Raw genomic sequence first — 21,190 nt, 5'->3', positions numbered from 1 at the left:
TGACTAGATGACTAGATGACTAGATGACTAGATGACTAAATGACTAGATGACTAGATGACTAGATGACTAAATGACTAGATGACTAGATGACTAATTGACTAAATGACTAGATGACTAGATGACTAAATGACTATATGACTAGATTACTAGATGAATAGATGACTAGATGACTAGATGACTAGATGTCTAGATGACTAGATGACTAGATGTCTAGATGACTAAATGTCTAGATGACTAGATGACTATATGACTAGAATACTAGATGTCTAGATGTCTAGATGACTAGATGACTAGATTACTAGATTACTAAATGACTAGATGACTAGATGACTAGATGTCTAGATGACTAAATGACTAGATGACTAGATGACTAGATGTCTAGATGACTAAATGTCTAGATGACTAGATGTCTAGATGACTAGATGACTGGATGACTAAATGTCTAGATGACTTGATCTCTAGATGACTACATGACTAAATGACTAGATGACTAGAAGACTAGATGACCAGATGTCTAGATGACTAGATGACTAGATGACTAGATGACTAGATGTCTAGATGACTAAATGTCTAGATGACTAGATGACTAGATGTCTAGATTACTAAATTACTAGATGACTAGATGACTAGATGACTAGATGACTAAATGTCTAGATGACTAGATGACTAGATGTCTAGATGACTAGATTACTAGATGTCTAGATGACTAGATGTCTAGATGACTAGATGTCTAGATGACTAGATGACTAGATGACTAAATGTCTAGATGACTAGATGACTAGATGTCTAGATGAGTAGATCACTAGATGTCTAGATGACCAGATGACTAGTTGACTAGATGACTAAATGTCTAGATGACTAGATGACTAGATGACTAGATTACTAGATGACTAGATGAATAGATGACTAAATGTCTAGATGACTAGATGACTAGATGTCTAGATGACTAAATGACTAGATGACTAGATGACTGGATGACTAAATGACTAGATTACTAAATGTCTAGATGACTAGATGTCTATATGACTAAATGACTAGATGACTAGATGACTAGATGTCTAGATGACTAGATGTCTAGATGACTAAATGACTAGATGACTAGATGACTAGATGTCTAGATGACTAAATGTCTAGATGACTAGATGTCTAGATGACTAGATGACTGGATGACTAAATGTCTAGATGACTTGATCTCTAGATGACTAGATGACTAAATGACTAGATGACTAGATGACTAGATGAACAGATGTCTAGATGACTAGATGACTAGATGACTAAATTAGTAGATGACTAGATGACTAAATGACTAAATGACTAGATGACTAGATGACTAAATGACTAAATGACTAGATGACTAGATGACTAAATGACTAAATGACTAGATGACTATATGACTAAATGACTAGATGACTAAATGACTAAATGTCTAGATGACTAGATGACTAAATGTCTAGATGACTAGATGACTAGATGTCTAGATGACTAGATGACTAAATGTCTAGATGACTAGATGACTAAATGTCTAGATGACTAGATGACTAGATGTCTAGATGACTAAATGTCTAGATGACTAGATGACTAGATGACTAGATGTCTAGATGACTAGATGACTAGATGACTAGACGACTAGATGACTAATTGACTAGATGACTAGATGACTAAATGACTATATGACTAGATTACTAGATGACTAGATGACTAGATGACTAGATGTCTAGATGACTAAATGTCTAGATGTCTAGATGACTAGATGACTATATGACTAGATGACTAAATGACTAGATGACTAGATGACTAGATGACTAGATGTCTAGATGACTAGATGATTAGATGTCTAGATGACTATATGACTAGATGTCTAGATGACTAGATGACTAGATGACTAGATGACTAAATGACTAGATGACTAGATGACTAGATGTCTAGATGACTAGATGACTAGATGACCAAATGACCAGATGACTAGATGACTAAATGACTAGATGACTAGATGACTAAATGACTAGATGACTAAATGACTAGATGACTAGATGACTAAATAACTAAATGACTAGATGACTAGATGACTAGATGACTAAATGACTAGATGACTAGATGACTAGATTACTAGATGACTAGATGAATAGATGACTAAATGTCTAGATGACTAGATGACTAAATGTCTAGATGACTAGATGACTAGATGTCTAGATGACTAGATGACTAAATGTCTAGATGACTAGATGACTAAATGTCTAGATGACTAGATGACTAGATGTCTAGATGACTAAATGTCTAGATGACTAGATGACTAGATGACTATATGACTAGATGACTAGATGTCTAGATGACTAGATGTCTAGATGACTAGATGACTAGATGACTAGACGACTAGATGACTAATTGACTAGATGACTAGATGACTAAATGACTATATGACTAGATTACTAGATGACTAGATGACTAGATGTCTAGATGACTAAATGTCTAGATGTCTAGATGACTAGATGACTATATGACTAGATGACTAAATGACTATATGACTAGATGTCTAGATGACTAGATGACTAGATGACTAAATGACTAGATGACTAGATGACTAGATGACTAGATGTCTAGATGAATAGATGATTAGATGTCTAGATGACTATATGACTAGATGTCTAGATGACTAGATGACTAGATGACTAGATGACTAATTGACTAGATGACTAGATGACTAGATGTCTAGATGACTAGATGACTAGATGACTAGATGACCAAATGACCAGATGACTAGATGACTAAATGACTAAATGACTAGATGACTAGATGACTAAATGACTAGATGACTAAATGACTAGATGACTAGATGACTAAATAACTAAATGACTAGATGACTAGATGACTAGATGACTAGATGACTAAATGACTAGATGACTAGATGACTAGATGACTAGATTACTAGATGACTAGATGAATAGATGACTAAATGTCTAGATGACTAGATGACTAGATGTCTAGATGACTAAATGACTAGATGACTAGATGACTAAATGACTAAATGACTAGATGACTAGATGACTAAATGACTAGATGACTAGATGACTAAATGACTAAATGACTAGATGACTATATGACTAAATGACTAGATGACTAGATGACTAAATGTCTAGATGACTAGATGACTAAATGTCTAGATGACTAGATGACTAGATGTCTAGATGACTAGATGACTAAATGTCTAGATGACTAGATGACTAAATGACTAGATGACTAGATGACTAAATGACTAGATGACTAAATGACTAGATGACTAGATGACTAAATAACTAAATGACTAGATGACTAGATGACTAAATGACTAGATGACTAGATGACTAGATGACTAGATGAATAGATGACTAAATGTCTAGATGACTAGATGACTAGATGTCTAGATGTCTAGATGACTAGATGACTAGATGACTAGATGTCTAGATGACTAAATGTCTAGATGTCTAGATGACTAGATGAATAGATGACTAAATGACTAAATGACTAGATGACTGGATGTCTAGATGACTAGATGACTAGATGTCTAGATGACTAAATGTCTAGATGACTAGATGACTAGATGTCTAGATGACTAAATTACTAGATGACTAGATGACTAGATGACTAGATAACTAAATGTCTAGATGACTAGATGACTAGATGTCTAGATGACTAGATGACTAGATGACTAGATGTCTAGATGTCTAGATGACTAGATGACTAGATGTCTAGATGACTAGATGAATAGATGACTAAATGACTAAATGACTAGATGACTAGATGACTAGATGACTAGATGTCTAGATGAGTAGATGACTAAATGACTAGATGACTAAATAACTAAATGACTAGATGACTAGATGACTAAATGTCTAGATGACTAGATCACTAGATGTCTAGATGACTAAATGACTAGATGACTAGATGACTAGATGACTAGATGACTAAATGTCTAGATGTCTAGATGACTAAATGTCTAGATGACTAGATGACTATATGACTAGATGACTAGATGTCTAGATGACTAGATGACTAGATGACTAGATGACTAAATGACTAGATGACTAGATGACTAGATGACTAAATGACTAGATGACTAGATGACTAATTGACTAAATGACTAGATGACTAGATGACTAAATGACTATATGACTAGATTACTAGATGAATAGATGACTAGATGACTAGATGACTAGATGTCTAGATGACTAAATGTCTAGATGACTAGATGACTATATGACTAGATGACTAGATGTCTAGATGTCTAGATGACTAGATGACTAGATTACTAGATTACTAAATGACTAGATGACTAGATGACTAGATGTCTAGATGACTAAATGACTAGATGACTAGATGACTAGATGTCTAGATGACTAAATGTCTAGATGACTAGATGTCTAGATGACTAGATGACTGGATGACTAAATGTCTAGATGACTTGATCTCTAGATGACTACATGACTAAATGACTAGATGACTAGAAGACTAGATGACCAGATGTCTAGATGACTAGATGACTAGATGACTAGATGACTAGATGTCTAGATGACTAAATGTCTAGATGACTAGATGACTAGATGTCTAGATTACTAAATTACTAGATGACTAGATGACTAGATGACTAGATGACTAAATGTCTAGATGACTAGATGACTAGATGTCTAGATGACTAGATTACTAGATGTCTAGATGACTAGATGTCTAGATGACTAGATGTCTAGATGACTAGATGACTAGATGACTAGATGTCTAGATGAGTAGATCACTAGATGTCTAGATGACCAGATGACTAGTTGACTAGATGACTAAATGTCTAGATGACTAGATGACTAGATGACTAGATTACTAGATGACTAGATGAATAGATGACTAAATGTCTAGATGACTAGATGACTAGATGTCTAGATGACTAAATGACTAGATGACTAGATGACTGGATGACTAAATGACTAGATTACTAAATGTCTAGATGACTAGATGTCTATATGACTAAATGACTAGATGACTAGATGACTAGATGTCTAGATGACTAGATGTCTAGATGACTAAATGACTAGATGACTAGATGACTAGATGTCTAGATGACTAAATGTCTAGATGACTAGATGTCTAGATGACTAGATGACTGGATGACTAAATGTCTAGATGACTTGATCTCTAGATGACTAGATGACTAAATGACTAGATGACTAGATGACTAGATGAACAGATGTCTAGATGACTAGATGACTAGATGACTAAATTACTAGATGACTAGATGACTAAATGACTAAATGACTAGATGACTAGATGACTAAATGACTAAATGACTAGATGACTAGATGACTAAATGACTAAATGACTAGATGACTATATGACTAAATGACTAGATGACTAAATGACTAAATGTCTAGATGACTAGATGACTAAATGTCTAGATGACTAGATGACTAGATGTCTAGATGACTAGATGACTAAATGTCTAGATGACTAGATGACTAAATGTCTAGATGACTAGATGACTAGATGTCTATATGACTAAATGTCTAGATGACTAGATGACTAGATGACTATATGACTAGATGACTAGATGTCTAGATGACTAGATGTCTAGATGACTAGATGACTAGATGACTAGACGACTAGATGACTAATTGACTAGATGACTAGATGACTAAATGACTATATGACTAGATTACTAGATGACTAGATGACTAGATGACTAGATGACTAGATGACTAAATGACTAGATGACTAGATGACTAGATGACTAGATGTCTAGATGACTAGATGATTAGATGTCTAGATGACTATATGACTAGATGTCTAGATGACTAGATGACTAGATGACTAGATGACTAAATGACTAGATGACTAGATGACTAGATGTCTAGATGACTAGATGACTAGATGACTAGATGACCAAATGACCAGATGACTAGATGACTAAATGACTAGATGACTAGATGACTAAATGACTAGATGACTAAATGACTAGATGACTAGATGACTAAATAACTAAATGACTAGATGACTAGATGACTAGATGACTAAATGACTAGATGACTAGATGACTAGATGACTAGATTACTAGATGACTAGATGAATAGATGACTAAATGTCTAGATGACTAGATGACTAGATGTCTAGATGACTAAATGACTAGATGACTAGATGACTAAATGACTAAATGACTAGATGACTAGATGACTAAATGACTAGATGACTAGATGACTAAATGACTAAATGACTAGATGACTATATGACTAAATGACTAGATGACTAGATGACTAAATGTCTAGATGACTAGATGACTAAATGTCTAGATGACTAGATGACTAGATGTCTAGATGACTAGATGCCTAAATGTCTAGATGACTAGATGACTAAATGACTAGATGACTAGATGACTAAATGACTAGATGACTAAATGACTAGATGACTAGATGACTAAATAACTAAATGACTAGATGACTAGATGACTAAATGACTAGATGACTAGATGACTAGATGACTAGATGAATAGATGACTAAATGTCTAGATGACTAGATGACTAGATGTCTAGATGTCTAGATGACTAGATGACTAGATGACTAGATGTCTAGATGACTAAATGTCTAGATGTCTAGATGACTAGATGAATAGATGACTAAATGACTAAATGACTAGATGACTGGATGTCTAGATGACTAGATGACTAGATGTCTAGATGACTAAATGTCTAGATGACTAGATGACTAGATGTCTAGATGACTAAATTACTAGATGACTAGATGACTAGATGACTAGATGACTAAATGTCTAGATGACTAGATGACTAGATGTCTAGATGACTAGATGACTAGATGACTAGATGTCTAGATGTCTAGATGACTAGATGACTAGATGTCTAGATGACTAGATGAATAGATGACTAAATGACTAAATGACTAGATGACTAGATGACTAGATGACTAGATGTCTAGATGAGTAGATGACTAAATGACTAGATGACTAAATAACTAAATGACTAGATGACTAGATGACTAAATGTCTAGATGACTAGATCACTAGATGTCTAGATGACTAAATGACTAGATGACTAGATGACTAGATGACTAGATGACTAAATGTCTAGATGTCTAGATGACTAAATGTCTAGATGACTAGATGACTATATGACTAGATGACTAGATGTCTAGATGACTAGATGACTAGATGACTAGATGACTAGATGACTAAATGACTAGATGACTAGATGACTAGATGACTAAATGACTAGATGACTAGATGACTAATGACTAAATGACTAGATGACTAGATGACTAAATGACTATATGACTAGATACTAGATGACTAGATGACTAGATGACTAGATGACTAGATGTCTAGATGACTAGATGACTAGATGTCTAGATGACTAAATGTCTAGATGACTAGATGACTATATGACTAGATGACTAGATGTCTAGATGTCTAGATGACTAGATGACTAGATGACTAGATGACTAAATGACTAGATGACTAGATGACTAGATGACTAAATGTCTAGATGACTAGATGTCTAGATGACTAGATGACTAGATGACTAAATGTCTAGATGACTAGATGTCTAGATGACTAGATGACTAAATGACTAGATGACTAGAAGACTAGATGACCAGATGTCTAGATGACTAGATGACTAGATGACTAGATGACTAGATGACTAGATGTCTAGATGACTAAATGTCTAGATGACTAGATGACTAGATGTCTAGATGACTAGATGACTAGATGACTAGATGACTAGATGACTAGATGACTAAATGTCTAGATGACTAGATGACTAGATGTCTAGATTACTAAATTACTAGATGACTAGATGACTAGATGACTAGATGACTAAATGTCTAGATGACTAGATGACTAGATGTCTAGATGACTAGATTACTAGATGTCTAGATGACTAGATGTCTAGATGACTAGATGTCTAGATGACTAGATGACTAGATGACTAAATGTCTAGATGACTAGATGACTAGATGTCTAGATGAGTAGATCACTAGATGTCTAGATGACTAGATGACTAGATGACTAGATGACTAAATGTCTAGATGACTAGATGACTAGATGACTAGATGACTAGATGACTAGATGACTAGATGACTAAATGTCTAGATGACTAGATGACTAGATGTCTAGATGACTAAATGACTAGATGACTAGATGACTGGATGACTAAATGACTAGATTACTAAATGTCTAGATGACTAGATGTCTAGATGTCTAAATGACTAGATGACTAGATGACTAGATGTCTAGATGACTAGATGTCTAGATGACTAAATGACTAGATGACTAGATGACTAGATGTCTAGATGACTAAATGTCTAGATGACTAGATGTCTAGATGACTAGATGACTGGATGACTAAATGTCTAGATGACTTGATCTCTAGATGACTAGATGACTAAATGACTAGATGACTAGATGACTAGATGACAGATGTCTAGATGACTAGATGACTAGATGACTAAATTACTAGATGACTAGATGACTAAATGACTAAATGACTAGATGACTAGATGACTAAATGACTAAATGACTAGATGACTAGATGACTAAATGACTAAATGACTAGATGACTATATGACTAAATGACTAGATGACTAAATGACTAAATGTCTAGATGACTAGATGACTAAATGTCTAGATGACTAGATGACTAGATGTCTAGATGACTAGATGACTAAATGTCTAGATGACTAGATGACTAAATGTCTAGATGACTAGATGACTAGATGTCTAGATGACTAAATGTCTAGATGACTAGATGACTAGATGACTATATGACTAGATGACTAGATGTCTAGATGACTAGATGTCTAGATGACTAGATGACTAGATGACTAGACGACTAGATGACTAATTGACTAGATGACTAGATGACTAAATGACTATATGACTAGATTACTAGATGACTAGATGACTAGATGACTAGATGTCTAGATGACTAAATGTCTAGATGTCTAGATGACTAGATGACTATATGACTAGATGACTAAATGACTATATGACTAGATGTCTAGATGACTAGATGACTAGATGACTAGATGACTAAATGACTAGATGACTAGATGACTAGATGACTAGATGACTAGATGTCTAGATGACTAGATGACTAGATGACTAGATGACTAGATGACTAGATGACTAGATGACTAGATGACTAGATGACTAGATGACTAGATGACTAGATGTCTAGATGACTAGATGACTAGATGACTAGATGACTAGATGAATAGATGACTAGATGACTAGAAGACTAGATGACTAGATGACTAAATGACTAAATGACTAGATGACTGGATGTCTAGATGACTAGATGACTAGATGACTAGATGACTAGATGACTAGATGACTAGATGACTAGATGACTAGATGACTAGATGACTAGATGACTAGATGACTAGATGACTAGATGACTAGATGACTAGATGTCTAGATGACTAGATGACTAGATGACTAGATGACTAGATGACTAGATGACTAGATGACTAGATGACTAGATGACTAGATGTCTAGATGACTAGATGACTAGATGACTAGATGACTAGATGACTAGATGACTAGATGACTAGATGACTAGATGACTAGATGACTAGATGACTAAATGACTAGATGACTAGATGACTAGATGACTAGATGACTAGATGACTAGATGACTAGATGACTAGATGACTAGATGACTAGATGACTAGATGACTAGATGACTAGATGACTAGATGACTAGATGACTAGATGACTAGATGACTAGATGACTAGATGACTAGATGACTAGATGACTAGATGACTAGATGACTAGATGACTAGATGACTAGATGACTAGATGACTAGATGACTAGATGACTAGATGACTAGATGACTAGATGACTAGATGACTAGATGACTAGATGACTAGATGACTAGATGACTAGATGACTAGATGACTAGATGACTAGATGACTAGATGACTAGATGACTAATGTCTAGATGACTAGATGACTAGATGTCTAGATGACTAGATGACTAGATGACTAGATGACTAGATGACTAGATGACTAGATGACTAGATGACTAGATGACTAGATGACTAAATGACTAGATGACTAGATGACTAGATGACTAGATGACTAGATGACTAGATGACTAGATGACTAGATGAATAGATGACTAAATGTCTAGATGACTAGATGACTAGATGACTAGATGACTAGATGACTAGATGACTAGATGACTAGATGACTAGATGACTAGATGACTAGATGACTAGATGACTAGATGACTAGATGACTAGATGACTAGATGACTAGATGACTAGATGACTAGATGACTAGATGACTAGATGACTAGATGACTAGATGACTAGATGACTAGATGACTAGATGACTAGATGACTAGATGACTAGATGACTAGATGACTAGATGACTAGATGACTAGATGACTAGATGACTAGATGACTAGATGACTAGATGACTAGATGACTAGATGACTAGATGACTAGATGACTAGATGACTAGATGACTAGATGACTAGATGACTAGATGACTAGATGTCTAGATGACTAGATGTCTAGATGACTAGATGACTAGATGACTAGATGACTAGATGACTAGATGTCTAGATGACTAGATGACTAGATGACTAGATGACTAGATGACTAGATGACTAATGACTAGATGACTAGATGACTAGATGACTAGATGACTAGATGACTAGATGTCTAGATGACTAGATGTCTAGATGACTAGATGACTAGATGACTAGATGACTAGATGACTAGATGACTAGATGACTAGATGACTAGATGACTAGATGACTAGATGACTAGATGACTAGATGACTAGATGACTAGATGACTAGATGTCTAGATGACTAGATGACTAGATGACTAGATGACTAGATGACTAGATGACTAGATGACTAGATGACTAGATGACTAGATGACTAGATGACTAGATGACTAGATGACTAGATGACTAGATGACTAGATGACTAGATGACTAGATGACTAGATGACTAGATGACTAGATGACTAGATGTCTAGATGACTAGATGACTAGATGTCTAGATGACTAAATGACTAGATGACTAGATGACTAGATGACTAGATGACTAGATGTCTAGATGACTAGATGACTAGATGACTAGATGACTAGATGACTAGATGACTAGATGACTAAATGACTAGATGACTAGATGACTAGATGACTAAATGACTAGATGACTAGATGACTAGATGACTAATGACTAGATGACTAGATGACTAGATGACTAGATGACTAGATGACTAGATGACTAGATGACTAGATGACTAGATGACTAGATGTCTAGATGACTAGATGACTAGATGTCTAGATGACTAAATGACTAGATGACTAGATGACTAGATGACTAGATGACTAGATGTCTAGATGACTAGATGACTAGATGACTAAATGACTAGATGACTAGATGACTAGATGTCTAGATGACTAGATGTCTAGATGACTAATGACTAGATGACTAGATGACTAGATGTCTAGATGACTAAATGTCTAGATGACTAGATGTCTAGATGACTAGATGACTAGATGACTAAATGTCTAGATGACTAGATCTCTAGATGACTAGATGACTAAATGACTAGATGACTAGATGACTAGATGACTAGATGACTAGATGACTAGATGACTAGATGACTAGATGACTAGATGTCTAGATGACTAGATGACTAGATGACTAGATGACTAGATGTCTAGATGACTAGATGACTAGATGACTAGATGACTAGATGACTAGATGACTAGATGTCTAGATGACTAGATGACTAGATGACTAGATGACTAGATGACTAGATGACTAAATGTCTAGATGACTAGATGACTAGATGTCTAGATGACTAGATGACTAGATGACTAGATGACTAGATGACTAGATGACTAGATGTCTAGATGACTAGATGACTAAATGTCTAGATGACTAGATGACTAGATGACTAGATGACTAGATGACTAGATGACTAGATGACTAGATGACTAGATGACTAAATGACTAGATGACTAGATGACTAATGACTAATGACTAGATGACTAGATGACTAGATGACTAGATGACTAGATGACTAGATGACTAGATGACTAGATGACTAGATGACTAGATGTCTAGATGACTAGATGACTAGATGTCTAGATGACTAGATGACTAGATGACTAGATGACTATATGACTAGATGACTAGATGACTAGATGACTAGATGACTAGATGACTAGATGACTAGATGACTAAATGACTAATGACTAGATGACTAGATGTCTAGATGACTAAATGACTAGATGACTAGATGACTAGATGACTAGATGACTAAATGTCTAGATGACTAGATGTCTAGATGACTAGATGACTAGATGACTAAATGTCTAGATGACTAGATCTCTAGATGACTAGATGACTAAATGACTAGATGACTAGATGACTAGATGACTAGATGTCTAGATGACTAGATGACTAGATGACTAGATGACTAGATGTCTAGATGACTAATGTCTAGATGACTAGATGACTAGATGTCTAGATGACTAAATTACTAGATGACTAGATGACTAGATGACTAGATGACTAAATGTCTAGATGACTAGATGACTAGATGTCTAGATGACTAGATTACTAGATGTCTAGATGACTAGATGTCTAGATGACTAGATGTCTAGATGACTAGATGACTAGATGACTAAATGTCTAGATGACTAGATGACTAGATGTCTAGATGACTAGATGACTAGATGTCTAGATGACTAGATGACTAGATGACTAGATGACTAAATGTCTAGATGACTAGATGACTAGATGACTAGATTACTAGATGACTAGATGAATAGATGACTAAATGTCTAGATGACTAGATGACTAGATGTCTAGATGACTAAATGACTAGATGACTAGATGACTGGATGACTAAATGACTAGATGTACTAAATGTCTAGATGACTAGATGTCTAGATGACTAATGACTAGATGACTAGATGACTAGATGACTAGATGACTAGATGTCTAGATGACTAAATGACTAGATGACTAGATGACTAGATGTCTAGATGACTAAATGTCTAGATGACTAGATGTCTAGATGACTAGATGACTGGATGACTAAATGTCTAGATGACTTGATCTCTAGATGACTAGATGACTAAATGACTAGATGACTAGATGACTAGATGAACAGATGTCTAGATGACTAGATGACTAGATGACTAAATTACTAGATGACTAGATGACTAAATGACTAGATGACTAGATGACTAAATGACTAAATGACTAGATGACTAGATGACTAAATGACTAATGACTAGATGACTAGATGACTAAATGACTAGATGACTAGATGACTAAATGTCTAGATGACTAGATGACTAAATGTCTAGATGACTAGATGACTAGATGTCTAGATGACTAGATGACTAAATGTCTAGATGACTAGATGACTAAATGTCTAGATGACTAGATGACTAGATGTCTAGATGACTAAATGTCTAGATGACTAGATGACTAGATGACTATATGACTAGATGACTAGATGTCTAGATGACTAGACGACTAGATGACTAATTGACTAGATGACTAGATGACTAAATGACTATATGACTAGATTACTAGATGACTAGATGACTAGATGACTAGATGTCTAGATGACTAAATGTCTAGATGTCTAGATGACTAGATGACTATATGACTAGATGACTAAATGACTATATGACTAGATGTCTAGATGACTAGATGACTAGATGACTAGATGACTAAATGACTAGATGACTAGATGACTAAATGACTAGATGACTAGATGACTAGATGACTAGATGACTAAATGACTAGATGACTAGATGACTAGATGACTAGATTACTAGATGACTAGATGAATAGATGACTAAATGTCTAGATGACTAGATGACTAGATGTCTAGATGACTAAATGACTAGATGACTGGATGACTAAATGACTAGATTACTAAATGTCTAGATGACTAGATGTCTATATGACTAAATGACTAGATGACTAGATGACTAGATGTCTAGATGACTAGATGTCTAGATGACTAATGACTAGATGACTAGATGACTAGATGTCTAGATGACTAAATGTCTAGATGACTAGATGTCTAGATGACTAGATGACTGGATGACTAAATGTCTAGATGACTTGATCTCTAGATGACTAGATGACTAAATGACTAGATGACTAGATGACTAGATGAACAGATGTCTAGATGAATAGATGACTAGATGACTCGAAGACTAGATGACTAGATGACTAAATTACTAGATGATAGATGACTAAATGACTAATGACTAGATGACTAGATGACTAAATGACTAGATGACTAGATGACTAAATGAATAAATGACTAGATGACTATATGACTAAATGACTAGATGACTAGATGCATAAATGTCTAGATGACTAGATGACCTAAATGTCTAGATGACTAGATGACTAGATGTCTAGATGACTAGATGACTAAATGTCTAGATGACTAGATGACTAAATGACTAGATGACTAGATGACTAAATGACTAGAGACTAAATGACTAGATGACTAGATGACTAAATAACTAAATGACTAGATGACTAGAGACTAGATGACTAGATGACTAAATGACTAGATGACTAGATGACTAGATGACTAGATTACTAGATGACTAGATGAATAGATGACTAAATGTCTAGATGACTAGATGACTAGATGTCTAGATGACTAAATGACTAGATGACTAGATGACTGGATGACTAAATGACTAGATTACTAAATGTCTAGATGACTAGATGTCTATATGACTAAATGACTAGATGACTAGATGACTAGATGTCTAGATGACTAAATGTCTAGATGACTAGATGTCTAGATGACTAGATGACTGGATGACTAAATGTCTAGATGACTTGATCTCTAGATGACTAGATGACTAAATGACTAGATGACTAGATGACTAGATGAAACAGATGTCTAGATGACTAGATGACTAGATGACTAGAAGACTAGATGACTAGATGACTAAATTACTAGATGACTAGATGACTAAATGACTAAATGACTAGATGACTAGACGACTAAATGACTAGATGACTAGATGACTAAATGACTAAATGACTAGATGACTATATGACTAAATGACTAGATGACTAGATGACTACATGTCTAGATGACTAGATGACTAAATGTCTAGATGACTAGATGACTAGATGTCTAGATGACTAGATGACCAGATGACTAGATGACTAAATGACTAAATGACTAGATGACTAGATGACTAAATGACTAGATGACTAGATGACTAAATGACTAGATGACTAAATGACTATATGACTAGATGTCTAGATGACTAGATGACTAGATGACTAGATGACTAGATGTCTAGATGACTAAATGTCTAGATGTCTAGATGACTAGATGACTATATGACTAGATGACTAAATGACTATATGACTAGATGTCTAGATGACTAGATGACTAGATGACTAGATGACTAGATGTCTAGATGACTAGATGATTAGATGTCTAGATGACTATATGACTAGATGTCTAGATGACTAGATGACTAGATGACTAAATGACTAGATGACTAGATGACTAGATGTCTAGATGACTAGATGACTAGATGACTAGATGACCAAATGACCAGATGACTAGATGACTAAATGACTAAATGACTAGATGACTAGATGACTAAATGACTAGATGACTAAATGACTAGATGACTAGATGACTAAATAACTAAATGACTAGATGACTAGATGACTAAATGACTAGATGACTAGATGACTAGATGACTAAATGTCTAGATGACTAGATGACTAAATGTCTAGATGACTAGATCACTAGATGTCTAGATGACTAAATGACTAGAATGACTAGATGACTAGATGACTAGATGACTAGATGACTAAATGTCTAGATGTCTAGATGACTAAATGTCTAGATGACTAGATGACCTATATGACTAGATGCCTAGATGTCTAGATGACTAGATGACTAGATGACTAGATGACTAGATGACTAAATGACTAGATGACTAGATGACTAGATGACTAAATGACTAGATGACTAGAATGACTAATTGACTAAATGACTAGATGACTAAATGACTATATGACTAGATTACTAGATGAATAGATGACCTAGATGACTAGATGACTAGATGTCTAGATGACTAGATGACTAGATGTCTAGATGAACTAAATGTCTAGATGACTAGATGTCTAGATGACTAGATGAACTAGATGACTAGATGACTAGATGTCTAGATGACTAGATGACTAGATGACTAGATTACTAAATGTCTAGATGTCTAGATGACTAAATTACTAGATGACTAAATGACTAAATGTCTAGATGTCTAGATGACTAAATGACTAAATGACTAAATGACTAAATGTCTAGATGTCTAGATGACTAAATGTCTAGATGTCTAGATGACTAAATGTCTAGATGACTAGATGGCTAAATGTCTGGATGTCTAGATGACTAAATGACTAAATGACTAAATGTCTAGACGACTAAATGTCTAGATGACTAGATGACTAGATGACTAAATGACTAAATGTCTAGATGTCTAGATGACTAAATGTCTAGATGTCTAGATGACTAAATGTCTAGATGACTAGATTACTAAATGTCTAGATGTCTAGATGACTAAATGACAATGTCTAGATGACTAAATGTCTAGATGACTAGATGACTAGATGAGTAAATGACTAGATGACTAGATTACTAAATGACTAGATGACTAAATGTCTAGATGACTAGATGACTAGATGACTAGATGACTACATGTCTAGATGACTAGATGACTAGATGTCTAGATGACTAGATGACTAGATGACTAAATGTCTAGATTACTAGATGACTGGATGACTAGATTACTAAATTACTAGATGACTAGATGACTAGATGACTAAATGTCTAGATGATAGATGACTAGATGTCTAGATGACTAGATGACTAGATGACTAGATGACTAAATGTCTAGATGACTAGATGACTAAATGACTAGATGTCTAGATGACTAGATGATTAGATGACTAAATGACTAGATGACTAAATGTCTAGATGACTAGATGTCTAGATGACTAATGACTAGATGGTTAGATGACTACATGACTAGATGACTAGATTACTAGATGACTAAATGACTAGATGACTAGATGACTAGATGACTAAATGTCTAGATGACTAGATGACTAAATGTCTAGATGACTAGATCACTAGATGTCTAGATGACTAAATGACTAGATGACTAGATGACTAGATGACTAGATGACTAGATGACTAGAGACTAAATGTCTAGATGTCTAGATGACTAAATGTCTAGATGACTAGATGACTATATGACTAGATGACTAGATGTCTAGATGACTAGATGACTAGATGACTAGATGACTAGATGACTAATGACTAGATGACTAGATGACTAGATGACTAAATGACTAGATGACTAGATGACTAATTGACTAAATGACTAGATGACTAAATGACTATATGACTAGATTACTAGATGAATAGATGACTAGATGACTAGATGACTAGATGTCTAGATGACTAGATGTCTAGATGACTAAATGTCTAGATGACTAGATGACTATATGACTAGATGACTAGATGTCTAGATGACTAGATGACTAGATGACTAGATGTCTAGATGACTAGATGACTAGATTACTAGATTACTAAATGACTAGATGACTAGATGACTAGATGACTAGATGTCTAGATGACTAGATGACTAGATGACTAGATGACTAAATGTCTAGATGTCTAGATGACTAAATTACTAGAATGACTAAATGACTAAATGTCTAGATGTCTAGATGACTAAATGACTAAATGACTAATGTCTAGATGTCTAGATGACTAAATGGCCCTCGGATGGGGCCACAGTGTCTCCTGACCCCTCCTGTCTCAGCCTCCAGTATTTATGCTGGCAGTAGTTTATGTGTCGGGGGGCTGGGGTCAGTTTGTTATATCTGGAGTACTTCTCCTGTCCTATTCGGTGTCCTGTGTGAATCTAGTGGTGCGTTCTCTAATTCTCTCCTTCTCTCTTTCTTTCTCTCTCTCGGAGGACCTGAGCCCTAGGACCATGCCCCAGGACTACCTGACATGATGACTCCTTGCTGTCCCCAGTCCACCTGGCCATGCTGCTGTTCCAGTTTCAACTGACCTGAGCGCCTAGGACCATGCCCCAGGACTACCTGACATGATGACTCCTTGCTGTCCCCAGTCTAACCTGGCCATGCTGCTGCTCCAGTTTCAACTTCCACCTGACTGTGCTGCTGCTCTAGTTTCAACTGTTCTGCCTTATTATTATTCGACCATGCTGGTCATTTATGAACATTGAACATCTTGACCATGTTTCTGTTATAAATCTCCACCCGGCACAGCCAGAAGAGGACTGGCCACCCCACATAGCCTGGTTCCTCTCTAGGTTTCTTCCTAGGTATTGGCCTTTCTAGGGAGTTTTTCCTAGCCACCGTGCTTCTCCCACCTGCATTGCTTGCTGTTTGGGGTTTTAGGGCTGGGTTTCTGTACAGCACTTTGAGATATCAGCTGATGTACGAAGGGCTATATAAATAAATTTGATTTGATTTGAATTTGATTTAAATGTCTAGATGTCTAGATGACTAAATGTCTAGATGACTAGATGGCTAAATGTCTGGATGTCTAGATGACTAAATTACTAAATGACTAAATGTCTAGACGACTAAATGTCTAGATGACTAGATGACTAAATGACTAATGTCTAGATGTCTAGATGACTAAATGTCTAGATGTCTAGATTGACTAAATGTCTAGATGACTAGATTACTAAATGTCTAGATGTCTAGATGACTAAATGACAATGTCTAGATGACTAAATGTCTAGATGACTAGATGACTAGATGACTAAATGACTAGATGACTAAATGTCTAGATGACTAGATGACTAGATGACTAGATGACTAAATGTCTAGATGACTAGATGACTAGATGTCTAGATGACTAGATGACTAGATGACTAAATGTCTAGATTACTAGATGACTGGATGACTAGATACTAAATACTAGATGACTAGATGACTAGATGACTAGATGACTAGATGACTAAATGTCTAGATGAAAGATGACTAGATGTCTAGATGACTAGATGACTAGATGACTAAATGTCTAGATGACTAGATGACTAAATGACTAGATGTCTAGATGACTAGATGATTAGATGACTAAATGACTAGATGACTAAATGTCTAGATGACTAGATGTCTAGATGACTAGATGACTAGATGGTTAGATGACTAATGACTAGATGACTAGATTACTAGATGATGGATGACTAGATGACTGGATGACTAAATGTCTAGATGACTAGATGTCTAGATGACTAGATGAAGATGACTAGATGTCTAGATGACTTGATGTCTATGACTGGATGACTATATGACTAGATGACTAGATGTCTAGATGACTAGATGACTAGATGTCTAGATGACTAGATGACTAGATGACTAGATGACTAGATGACTAGATGACTAGATGACTAATGACTAGATGACTAGATGACTAATGACTAAATGACTAGATGACTAATGACTATATGACTAGATTACTAGATGACTAGATGACTAGATGACTAGATGTCTAGATGACTAAATGTCTAGATGACTAGATGACTAGATGACTATATGACTAGATGTCTAGATGACTAGATGACTAGATGACTAGATGTCTATGACTAGATGACTAGATGACTAGATTACTAAATGACTCGATGACTAGATGACTAGATGACTAGATGTCTAGATGACTAGATGACTAGATGACTAGATGACTAAATGTCTAGATGTCTAGATGACTAGATTACTAAATTACTAGATGACTAAATGACTAAATGTCTAGATGTCTAGATGACTAATGACTAAATGACTAAATGACTAAATGACTAAATGTCTAATGTCTAGATGACTAGATGACTAGATGTCTAGATGACTAGATGACTAGATGACTAGATGACCAAATGACTAGATGACTAGATGACTAAATGACTAAATGACTAAATGACTAGATGACTAGATGACTAAATGACTAGATGACTAAATGACTAGATGACTAGATGACTAAATGACTAAATGACTAGATGACTAGATGACTAGATGACTAAATGACTAGATGACTAGATGACTAGATGACTAAATGTCTAGATGATTAGATGACTAAATGTCTAGATGACTAGATCACTAGATGTCTAGATGACTAATGACTAGATGACTAGATGACTAGATGACTAGATGACTAAATGACTAGATGTCTAGATGACTAAATGTCTAGATGACTAGATGACTAGATGACTAGATGACTAGATGTCTAGATGACTAGATGACTAGATGACTAGATGACTAAATGACTAGATGACTAGATGACTAGATGACTAAATGACTAGATGACTAGATGACTAAATGACTAGATGACTAGATGACTAGATGATAGATGACTAGATGACTAGATGACTAGATGACTAGATGACTAGATGACTAGATGTCTAGATGACTAGATGACTAGATGACTAGATGACTAGATTACTAAATGACTAGATGACTAGATGACTAGATGACTAGATGTCTAGATGACTAGATGACTAGATGACTAGATGACTAGATGACTAAATGTCTAGATGTCTAGATGACTAAATGACTAGATGACTAGATGACTAAATGTCTAGATGACTAGATGACTAAATGACTAATGACTAATGACTAGATGTCTAGATGACTAAATGTCTAGATGACTAGATGGCTAAATGTAGATGTCTAGATGACTAAAGACTAGATGACTAAATGTCTAGATGACTAAATGTCTAGATGACTAGATGACTAGATGACTAAATGACTAATGACTAGATGACTAAATGTCTAGATGACTAGATGACTAAATGACTAGATGACTAGATGACTAATGACTAATGTCTAGATGACTAAATGTCTAGATGACTAGATGACTAGATGACTAAATGACTAGATGACTAGATGACTAGATGACTAGATGACTAAATGTCTAGATGACTAGATGACTAGATGACTAGATGACTAAATGTCTAGATGACTAGATGACTAGATGTCTAGATGACTAGATGACTAAATGTTAGATGACTAGATGACTAGATGACTAGATTACTAAATACTAGATGACTAGATGACTAGATGACTAGATGAC

The sequence above is a fragment of the Oncorhynchus kisutch genome, linkage group LG26 (assembly GCF_002021735.2).
Source record: "Oncorhynchus kisutch isolate 150728-3 linkage group LG26, Okis_V2, whole genome shotgun sequence".
Lineage (NCBI taxonomy): Eukaryota > Metazoa > Chordata > Actinopteri > Salmoniformes > Salmonidae > Oncorhynchus > Oncorhynchus kisutch.
This window is presented reverse-complemented; position numbering follows the sequence as displayed.